The sequence below is a fragment of the Syngnathus typhle genome, linkage group LG4, assembly GCF_033458585.1.
Source record: "Syngnathus typhle isolate RoL2023-S1 ecotype Sweden linkage group LG4, RoL_Styp_1.0, whole genome shotgun sequence".
Classification (NCBI taxonomy): Eukaryota; Metazoa; Chordata; class Actinopteri; order Syngnathiformes; family Syngnathidae; genus Syngnathus; species Syngnathus typhle.
Genome location: NC_083741.1, coordinates 20025676 through 20036341, shown reverse-complemented (window position 1 = coordinate 20036341; position 10666 = coordinate 20025676). Strand labels below are relative to the sequence as shown.

Genomic DNA, 10666 nt, shown 5'->3' with positions numbered 1-10666 from the left:
ATACACTTGCTGACAAGTAATTACAGGAGTTCTTCATCTCCTCGATTTTCAATGTCGGCATATCTCAAAATAATTGATGCGTTCAATCAGTGCGGCCTTGTTTTCGCCGTTTCCCGTCGCAATGGAGAAAATCTCAAGGCGGCTGCTGCAACTTGTATCCTACTTGCTCCTTCTTTTTGCCTTTTAAGTAAAGGCCAGCGTTTGCAACCTCAAACGACCGAAACGGTTCCTTTTGATGAAACCTAAATTAAACTCTGGCAATTAGTGAAGTGAAATTAGCGGCATTTAGGAGCATCCATTTACTTAATTAAAGTTAGATGATGAGAGGGCAGCGAGTGAAGCGCAATAGATCTGGATATTGGGTGTCAGCTTGAGCGCAAAGTGGGACTCTGAAGGGGAAAAAAAGAGAAAAGGAAGCCACAAGTAAATAAATGAAGAGCGATGACCGTGTCGCCTGGACCGGGTATCGTGTGGAGCCTCCACAAGTGACTTATGAGACACCGGGCCTCTCATTACAATGCAGGGAAATCCAGCCCTGCTCAGCTCTGTTACTGATGCCTTAATGCATACACGGATGTACAACTGTACATGTGACGGAATACTTTTGAACCCTAAGAACCATGACTACATGTCCCTTGTCTTTACTCTGCAGAACTATGACGCTTGGTTTTAAAGTGGTGCTTCTCAAATTGGGATCCACGCAAACTGTCGCGCTAATAATTTGAAATAAATTATTGCTGTATAATTTACATATTGGGATGCCAGTAAAATTAAGTCAAAACCAGTATGAACTTAATAGCCGAAATGCAGTGAAAGTTTTAACGTAAAAAGAACACTTGCTCTACTTAAGTTAAATACAACTGAACAGTACTTAAAATTGTACTGTACGTGAAAAGTAAAAAAGTAGGTCGAATATAATAAAGTTTAACCAACATCCATGGTAGTATGGAATGCTGGTGTTCAGACTTTCAAACAGATTGGAATGCCCCATAGCAGATGTCAACTAGATGTCCCAGGACATTCATTCAATCGCACACATTTAGCATCCTCGCTAATGATTAGCCAAAAACGAACCTGTGTCCTTTGCTCTCGTGGCGCTCCTTTCTTCCCGCTATGAATAATGAGGGCCGAAGGGTTAGCTGCGGGTCATGCCCAGCTCCCCTCTTTTGCCATGTTATTTATTCAGCCCAATGAGAAATTGATCACATGATTGCGTTAAGAGGCACCTGATTCGTTATAATCAGCCCGGTATTGGCAGGACTCGGGCCTCCGGGCCTGGCTATTGCATTAGTAGCGCTCGGGCAGTCATAGGTCAACCCCCCCTACACTCGCTCACGCCGTTTTACAACTACCGCCTTGACCTTTTCACCAGCACCGGCAAGCGGTGTATGACAGCGACGTATGACGCGGCTATATTAGCGTCCGCTTGACCACACGACAGGGGCGACGCCTCAGGGGACCCGTGCAGGAACGATGAAGCAATGACCCTGCATTTTTATTTATTGGGAGATTAGCAGGAATTTATTGATTTGGATACTTCTGAGAAAGAGGGGTTTTTCTTGGGTGTTTTTTTTTTTATTTTCTCAAATGAATGACAAACAGTGTAAACGACCAGGTGCACTAAGCTATTTCCCTCCCCCCGTGGTTACATCACGTCAGCTCATTAATCAAATGCGCCCGCCGCTCTGTTTGCACTGGGCCACTGCTGGCGTGCTTGTTGATTTAACCATAACACCTCCACACATTAAAATGGCCTTGGATCCCAGTTTAAACTTTAGCAAAACACCTTGATATTAAAAAAAAAAAAAAAAAAAAACCCTGAACACTTTTTTTGCACAGGCTACTGCGCTGCAGTTAATTCTTGTATACAAAATGTATTTTAAAATAAATAAATAAATAAATAAATAAATAAATAAATAAATAAATAAATAAATAAATAAATAAATAAATAAATAAATAAATAAATAAATAAATAAATAAATAAATAAATAAATAAATAAATAAATAAATAAATAAATACTGCATAGTGGCAAATTTAAGTACCACTACACAAACATTTCATAAATACGATTAGAATGAATAATATTGTCTTGGTCTCACCTCTAAAGTTAAATTGATAATAATAATGTACTGTCTATATAATTCCAATTTATAAAGTAGAGTGACATTTTTTTTCATTAAGTATAATGAAATTCATACGAATTATACATTATATTTACTTCTCTCTCTCTTTTTCTGGTTGTCCATGGGTGGCATGCATTTTGATTTCACTTTGTCTCGATTTGAGTATAAGTTACCAAGTATGTTTCCTTTCACTATAAATGCTTGCTGAATTCTGGCAGTTTGCGTCGTTTAATTTAATCTGCAGGTTTTTGGGCTCGTGTCAAACTAGAGCCAGTGTTCTTTTTTTTTTCTCTCTCTCTCTTTTTATAGGAGCGGTAATTAAAATGGGAATGACGCCCCGCCACTGCCACCCGGGAAGATTTTCCACTTCTGGTACGCCATCTCCACACGTCGCTGATGCCTTCCTTTCAGACTCCCCCCCCCCAGATTGCCAAGGCTGTTTACACTGCAAAACATCTGCATTGAAATGATTCCATTTCCCGGGGCTTGAATAAAATCAAGTCTCGGGCAAAACAACAACAACAGGAAGAGGGCCATTTTTACAATAGCTGTGTTTAAATATGTGGAGCCACTGGGTGCGTCGCATAGGTGGCGAGGGCTGGCGCTCAGCGGCACGCTGTTTCCACTTTCTCAGACACCGGGAGGAATGTCAACGACCCGAATAACAATGTGTGTCTTTGAGGAGGACACTTTGCTTTTCTTTCTTTGTGGCCCGAGTACACGCACGCAAAAAAGACTCAAATATTATTTAGATATACCAGCTATTCCTAAAAAATGTTTTTGTCTTTTTGGATTTAAAGCCACTTTAAGTAAAATGAAAGGTTGGCGCGCAGATTTTGTACGGGAGATTGGGAACAATGAAAAATTTAGTCCTTCAGCCAAGTGGAGACTGCGAGATATAATGTTGCAGCATTCAGAGCTAACCTTAGCGTGTGCTAATTTTTTTGTCATTTCTGGCCGCATATGTGACAAGTAAGCTGCAGTTCTATTCAACAGGAGAATAAGGGCAACGAGAAAAGGGAGAAATTCGCCAATTGCAGAGTGCGGACTTTGGCGTCTAATACTGGCAGAGCCCCAAGTGAAGGTGCATCAATTTTGGGTAAGCGAAAACTTTTGTCATTTGTTTGTATCCTCAAATGTTGCAGTGTGACCACAATTTTATTCAATAGGAGATTAAGGGCAGGGAGAATTGGAAGCGCTGTAGTGTATATTATTGCCATGTCCAGAGTGAAGGCCCACCAAGCTGTTAGCATCCATTGGACTGTGTTTGCGCATGGAAAAAACACACGTTTCTGGTTAATCATTAGCCAATAGCAGCCTCTGTTTCACATTTGGCACTTTAACACACACTCACACACAGACATGGACACACTTTTCAGTGACAGTGACAAATACACCACTTCCCTTGTGCACTCCATGCGTGTGGATTCTTACATAAAACAGAAGTAGTGTGACAGGTTTGATGACAGCAACTTCTACATTTCTGGTGGCTCTTGATGGATGCACAGTAGTGCTTGTTACCTCAAATACTGCGAAACATTTGTACAAGGCAAAGAGAAATTGACAAGAAGCATGTTTCCACACAAATCTTTTCTCTATGAAGCCTTCTGAGGTCCCAAAAAAAAAAGAGAGTAGTTTAACAATAGAACTATTCTGATGTTTTACTTTTGACTGCTACACACTCATCGCTCTTGTCGATGGCTTTTTGCAAAGCTTTTTGACTTTCACACTCTGCCGAAGAGACTTTGAAAATGTTTGCCAGCTGACACTTTGGCGCTTTGACATCTTGTGCACATGGCCATGCAACAGTCCTTATGGCTGCTTGACGGCCTCTTCAAACGTGTGGCACAACGTTAATGTTATTAACAGAGTATTGTGTCTAATAGCAACAAAAGTGTTGCTGGGAAAAATGATCAAACACAAGAAACTAAGCTAAAATAATTCAGATGGATGATTAAAAAAATGCTTAAAAAAACATACAGCGATTAGAGAAAAAAAAGTCCACTGATGTGACTCATCATAAAGTGGATAATAATCATTCATTTGTTTACATAGAGACGCCTTTGATTGCTGAGTATGAATGGAGATGTCGCTCGCTCCATACAAATAGTATGTAAAGCTCCTAAATGTGTCTTTGTTTGGACCAATGACGTGCTAAGCTATTGTTATAGCGAGTTGCACAAACAATATCAGGAAAAATAGGCTCCATAAGTTAAAACAAAACATACCAAGTTCATAAAATGTTACTCAAATTATTGCCAGTACAACTAATAATATTTTTCTGGTGACAACAATCTGACCCTGGACCATATTATTTTGATTTACATGCTGTTATAGCCTTTATAACTAATAAAGATTTTATGTTTGCTACAGTGTGACCCTGTAGATTATTTATTACTATTTACTTTTTATTATTATTTGGGGTAAAAAAAAAAATCATAACTTTAGTGTGGAATGTGTTGGACTTTTGAGCGGCTGCCGATTCAAAGCCAGTTCTTGTTAAAATAAAAAAAAAAAAGTAGAATGATGTTTTCATTAGGTAAAAAAATTTTATAGTCACGTTTTGTGACGATCCGGGTCAGTAAAGCTCCAATGGGCCGGTTAGTCTGGCAAAAACAGGCATCATTCCCCCCACACAGGATTCATTTACACTCCTGAAATAAATCAATTAAAAGTCGGCTTTCATACAGTAGATATACTTCTTGATTTAAGGTGGAACTCGACACACGTGCAACACAATCCGTTAGAGTTAACCTCAGCGTTTGGCCACGCGTTATGTCAACACGAGCGGGAGTGACTTCACAAACAAAAATGCTTACGAGCGCTCTTCCATTATGTATGATATCACGGGCAAAGTATGTAATGGAAACGACTTTTGGTCATGGAGCTCTGCGGAGGCACATGGCCGCTTTTGTCCGGGCGGGATTATCAGGAGCGACCGCTCACAAAAGGAAATGCTTGTGGAGCTACAGTAACAGAAGGATAAAATCAGCCATGTGATGATTGGGGTGACACATTTGTTTGGCTCTAATGAAAATAAGCCCCATTGAGGCGCATTCAGTCGAAGGGCCAAACGTCCCCCCCCCAGACACCCACCCTGCTCCACATCCTGTTTCTTTATCCTTCATGCAAGCGGCAGACAGATAGCAGCTCTTAGGATATTGTGGCAGCCAGCTCATGTGTGTGTGTGGTTTAATTTATCTCAAGAAATGAGTACAACTCCAATCAATTAAAATATTATAGTTAGTGCACTATTAATTAGATTTTTCTGCAATTAAATAGATGAAGGAATTAATTTAGAAATTGAGAAATACATCCATAAAATAAGCTTGTTTCCCCCCCGATTAACTGCGAATCCTGAAAATTGTTCATTAAACGTACAAGCTCAAAATGGTTGCTTCAAACCAAAAATGGCTGACTTCCTTTTCAATTTTGGGCATGGCTCTTTAATTGGCAAGTTTTCTGATATATATTTATTTGACCACTTTCATGCATAGCTTGTAGAGTCGCTTTGTTTAGCATTGCTCAATAGTTCACAATTATCTTTTGTTTCTAAGTAAGGGAAACCGGACCACCGTGCACAGACAGTCCATATCGGTATTCAGACCCAGCAGCATGGCAATGATAAAACTTCAGACTTGATTATAAAGCCAGAGCCTGATACAAGGGTTTGATCCCACATTGGGCGGCTGTGACTCACCACATGAACACACACACACACTCGTACAGTACACACGTTCAGTCACTCCCAACACATGGTGAGAACATCCCCGGCCGAAAAACCTGCCTGGGCGTATTAACCAGGATGACTTCAGACTCTGTGGACGCATCCAAAAATCCGGCCAGCAAAGCTCAGGGATCAGACGGGCTTGAGCTCACAGTTGAAATGCACACGTACAAAGTGGCAAACATGTCGGATGGGCAGCGAGCAGCTGTTGTTTCGCGGCTAGCGAGGAAGCTCACGCACCACCGGAGAGTGCAGCTGGTCTCAAACGCAGACCTCTGACTCCTCGATGATGATCTGAAACATTGCTTGCATGGGACTTCGGATTCAGTCTTTATTAAGCTCTGCGGGCACAGGAATGTTGTCGTTGAATCCCAAAAGTCAAAGCTAATGATTTATGTTTTCACTGACATGACACCCCAGTCCTCTAGGTGGCAGTAGTAGAGAATTACAACTTTGAAGTGGCGCAGTTTATGCTATTGTCCTCAATATTATGACATTTAATCTTTTGCTGATGATATTACAAGCATGTTGTTGACGGTATTGTGTGTTGCACGTCTCTCGCTCGTCAAGGCGGAACCCACCCACTGTGTCCAAGCTCCCCACCAATGCCACGACAGTGACAGTAATTTTAACCCAGCCGGAGCGGGCGGTCCCCCCGGAGGTGGGCCATTAAAGTTCAGGTGAGGTTAATTACAGAGCATTGTGAGGCCTGCCGCTGCGCACCGGGGGAGGCGGCTGGTCTGTTGACGCCTCCGATTGACGGTTCGGACATGACGCGACACCCCCTCGACGGATTTTATGCTTGAGTAGCACTGGGCATGAGAATATACTGAATGTCATATTTATCTTTTTTCATACCAAATCTAAATTTATACTAAATAACTATAAAACATTGATGCCATACCCCGCCCACATTACATTTGGATTTGGGCCTGAAGACATTTTAAATAAGCAGACAACCCGCCCCACACACACACACACGCACACTACAAGGTTATAGTAACGCAGGAAAGGAGCTCCGAGTAGCAACAGGAAAAGAGTGCACTCCACATGTGTTTGAGTAAGGATGAGATTATATTGGATTAAAGGAGGATTTTTGCAATGCAAATGAATGCACCTCCGAATCGATACGCCCTGTTCGACTCAATATACAAACTAATTAAGAGGTAATACAATCAAACCTGAATAAAATAGATTGCACGGCCCGCTCAGAAAGAAATCCAATCAAAGCTTTTTATGTGAATAGATAAAATCTAAAGCGATCTCTCTTTGCAGGAATAATGACCTGGGCTTTGTGTCCATTTAATAAGGAAAACTTGTCTTAAGAGCCCGCGCTCAATGTGCATATTCTAATCAATATGAACTACATAGGGGTTTATCTATGTTATCTGCTCCAGACCGCTAAGCTAATTAATGTTTTATCGAGTGTTTTAACTCAATTGTTTCGCAAAGTCAAAGAGGTTCCGCGCTCGTTTCCGCGTGCGGTCGGAGAAGAAGCCGGACCTTAACTCCGCAGACATTTTCTTTTGGAAAGTTTCATTTCAACTTCTTTCCTGGACCACTGGAATCATACGGATGTGGTAAATAAGTATTCCAGCATTTAGTCAGGTACTTATGACTTGAACTCGGCGTTGACAATATTGCTCTACAATAATGACCACATTTTGCTGCTGTGGACTAAATTGAAGTTTTCTGAAGCTTTGATTTGATTTGACATTCCTTAATTAATCCCATCTGAGCTGCGATTGCTTGTGATGTTATTTTCGGTCGACAACAAGGGGCAAAATGGCCGACCCCTAAAAAAAAATGGCTGAATTTCCACAAACACAATATTAATCAGAAAGCTTTGTTTTGACTAATAGGGGTACATACAACATACAACATTGTAAAGACAATTTTGAGGTCAATTTCCCTTTAAATTTGTATTTGCTGTTCTTACTGCTAATAATTCCGACTTTTGGTTGATATGGCAAAAGTTCTATTATTGCACTTGTAGCAGCAACTGTATAATATATAATAATAGTCTAATAATAGTATAGTTCTCCACCTTATGAAGTTTGTTCCCAAGTAAAATAGAGGCTGGTTATTGCCAATAATAATACTTTAATGACCAGTTATTTTCAACCGCTAATATGTAGATTCGGCCATAACTTTGCCACCACTGTTGGAGCTCCATTTTGCTGGAGGCTGTTCCCCTCCTCCATCCTGCTCCCGCCCACCCTCTTCTTGTGCTTCATTCCAGCTGATTGCTCATTTTCTAATGCTAATGCTGCTACAGGCCACAGCTCGGGTTTCTCCCCTGTCAGCCGGCCACTGGGACTGTGGGACGGCTCTAATGGGCTCTGACAGGAGGGAACTGATCTCATTCAAAGGGGATTTCATATGTGGCATGAATGCGAGCACGCTCAATGGACATATTAATGCTCGTTATCATTCACGCATTTTGTGGCCATTCATAAAGCACCCTTTTTTTTTCTCTTTCTTCCCAAGCGTCATGACTTAAAGGTGAGCGGGCCTATTCTTTTCGCTGCCTTTTAGATGTCACGTCAAAAGGTGGCAGTAAATAATAACATGGTGGGTGTTGTTTACAATTCGATTGCATGCCGGCAGAGAATAAGACAAAGGTCCATCCTGGTCACAAGAGACGCCAATGTGGGATCAGGCAGTCAATATTTAGCCTCCCTCCGCGCGATTTATGGCTGAAGCGGCTCCCTGTGCATTCAAAGTATTGTCTGTCTTAAGAAAAAGTGAAGGGGCGGACAAAAAAAAAAAAAAAAAGGCGACAACAAAAAGCCATTAAAGTTCAGGTGAGGTTAACAGCGCAGTTGTTAAACCTGTTGCTGCGCTTTTGTGCCATAATCACAATGGTTTTCTGCTGGTTTTGGGACTTTAGATTACGGCTCTCATGTTCATGCGACGTTTTCCATTTTAGACTTATGAATAGTGTTTAGTTTGGATTCCTCGGGCTTGGGTTTTGCTGTTTTCGGGCACTTTTACACGACAACAAGCTAGTAAAAACAGCAGTGGCGTAGCCTGAGCTGCCAGCTCCCAATCAAATGTTGGATGTATCTGAGCACTATATTGTAATTGTATGTTTCAAAGATCATAAAAACGAATATTTTCTCTCGAATGTTTCCAAAACTAGTCACGGCCGACATTAAAATGATATAACAAGCATGGTAAGCATTCATCAGAGGGTAAGGGGATGGTTGTGGTATAGTTGACTCCCATGTTGCACACCACATAAAGTACAGGGGGTCCTCACTTGACCGTAGCTAAGAAGACGTTCAGGAAGGCACGCTCACTTTACGCTGGACTTACTTTTTCTTTTGATTATTTTGGATTCCTGTGCTAAAAATACTTTTCCATTGAAAAACGTTTTTCTGACTTTACTACTACATTTTTACTATATTTTATTTTATTTATTTTTAATTTTTATTTTTTTATCTTTATTTTAATTTTTTTTTTTTTTAAATATTTATTTTAATTTTTTATTTTTTTTATTCATGTCACCAATAACATTTTCATTTTTTTTACATAAAGGAAGGCACGCTCACTTTACGCTGGACTTTTTCTTTTGATTGTTTTGGATTGCTGCGCCAGAAATACTTTTCCATTGAAAAACGTTTTTTTGACTTTACTACTACATTTTTACTATATTTTATTTTATTTATTTTTAATTTTTATTTTTTTATCTTTATTTTAATTTTTTATTTTTTTTAAATATCTATTTTAATTTTTTTTATTTTTTTTATTCATGTCACCAATAACATTTTCATTTTTTTACATAAAAATAAGCTAACATTATATAGCAAATTTTACATGCAGACTTGCAAGAAAATGATGGAAAGAAATTATCTGTAGTATGCATGCCAAGCCAGTAGTTGGCAATAGTAGCGAGTCCCCCACACAGAAAATCAAAATTTCTCTTTACACTATTGTTAATTGAACAACTTTTAATGAGGGAAGACATTTAACATGATATCAAAACAATAGGTGTGAAGACACCTGGTGTGTTTTGGTTACACTGCCAACTAGGGGTCGGCATGTGTACTACATCTTTTTTGTCAATTTCCAATCAGTGGTTACATTTTGTGTCAAGCACAACCCTTTGACTACAAAGATTTTTGTTATGTTGAATCGTTTATTTAGTTTGTTTTTTAAAATTTTTTGTTACATTATCCAAGAACAAACTAAATTTCAAGGGATGCTGATCCAGCATTTGTACAGCCTTGTGGAGAGCCTAGATTTTATTTTGTTATTTTTCAAAGCCAATCAACTCATCACTTTGTTGGTTTTTGGTTTCATTTCCAATGTTTATCGTTGTAAGTGCTTCTTCCTTTCATTCAGTTGATTTATATCATTAATTTAGCCTCTGTATACAAAAGATGAAACGTTCCCTGCCTGCCTTTAAAAGTATAAATAGTATCACAGTTTCAAATTATAAATACTTAAATTACCATCCTTATGCAACAAAAAAGTTCTCATGGATGAAAGCTCTAGTCAACATGTGGAGAGTTTTGGAATAAACACGTTTTGTTAGGGAGGGCAAACCCTTTTTTGCACAAAATACAGCACGCACCACAATTAAACGTTTCAGGCAGGATGCTCATCAGAGTGCGGTTCCCCCCCCAAAAGAACTTCCATACAAAACAAACAAATCTAGCTCTATAAATGGAAGAAGCAGATGGAGAAAGTCATATTTGGGCATATAAATGCATACGGCAGAGAGAAGGAAGTACAATAAGGAAAGGTTGCCTCGGCCGCGGTTGCCGCAACCCGATCTGCTACCTGGCCAAGAAATATGTCTCCAAC

The 10666-nt window shown here is 39.8% G+C and overlaps 1 long non-coding RNA gene across 1 annotated transcript; it reads left to right on the top strand.

The window, feature by feature from the left end:
- Positions 1–2431: 2431 nt before the first annotated feature.
- On the top strand, positions 2432–9244 carry LOC133153006 (uncharacterized). Its single transcript, XR_009714234.1, has 3 exons — positions 2432–2496; positions 3121–3223; positions 6422–9244. It is a non-coding gene; the product is annotated as an uncharacterized LOC133153006 (long non-coding RNA).
- The last annotated feature ends 1422 nt before the right edge of the window (positions 9245–10666 follow it).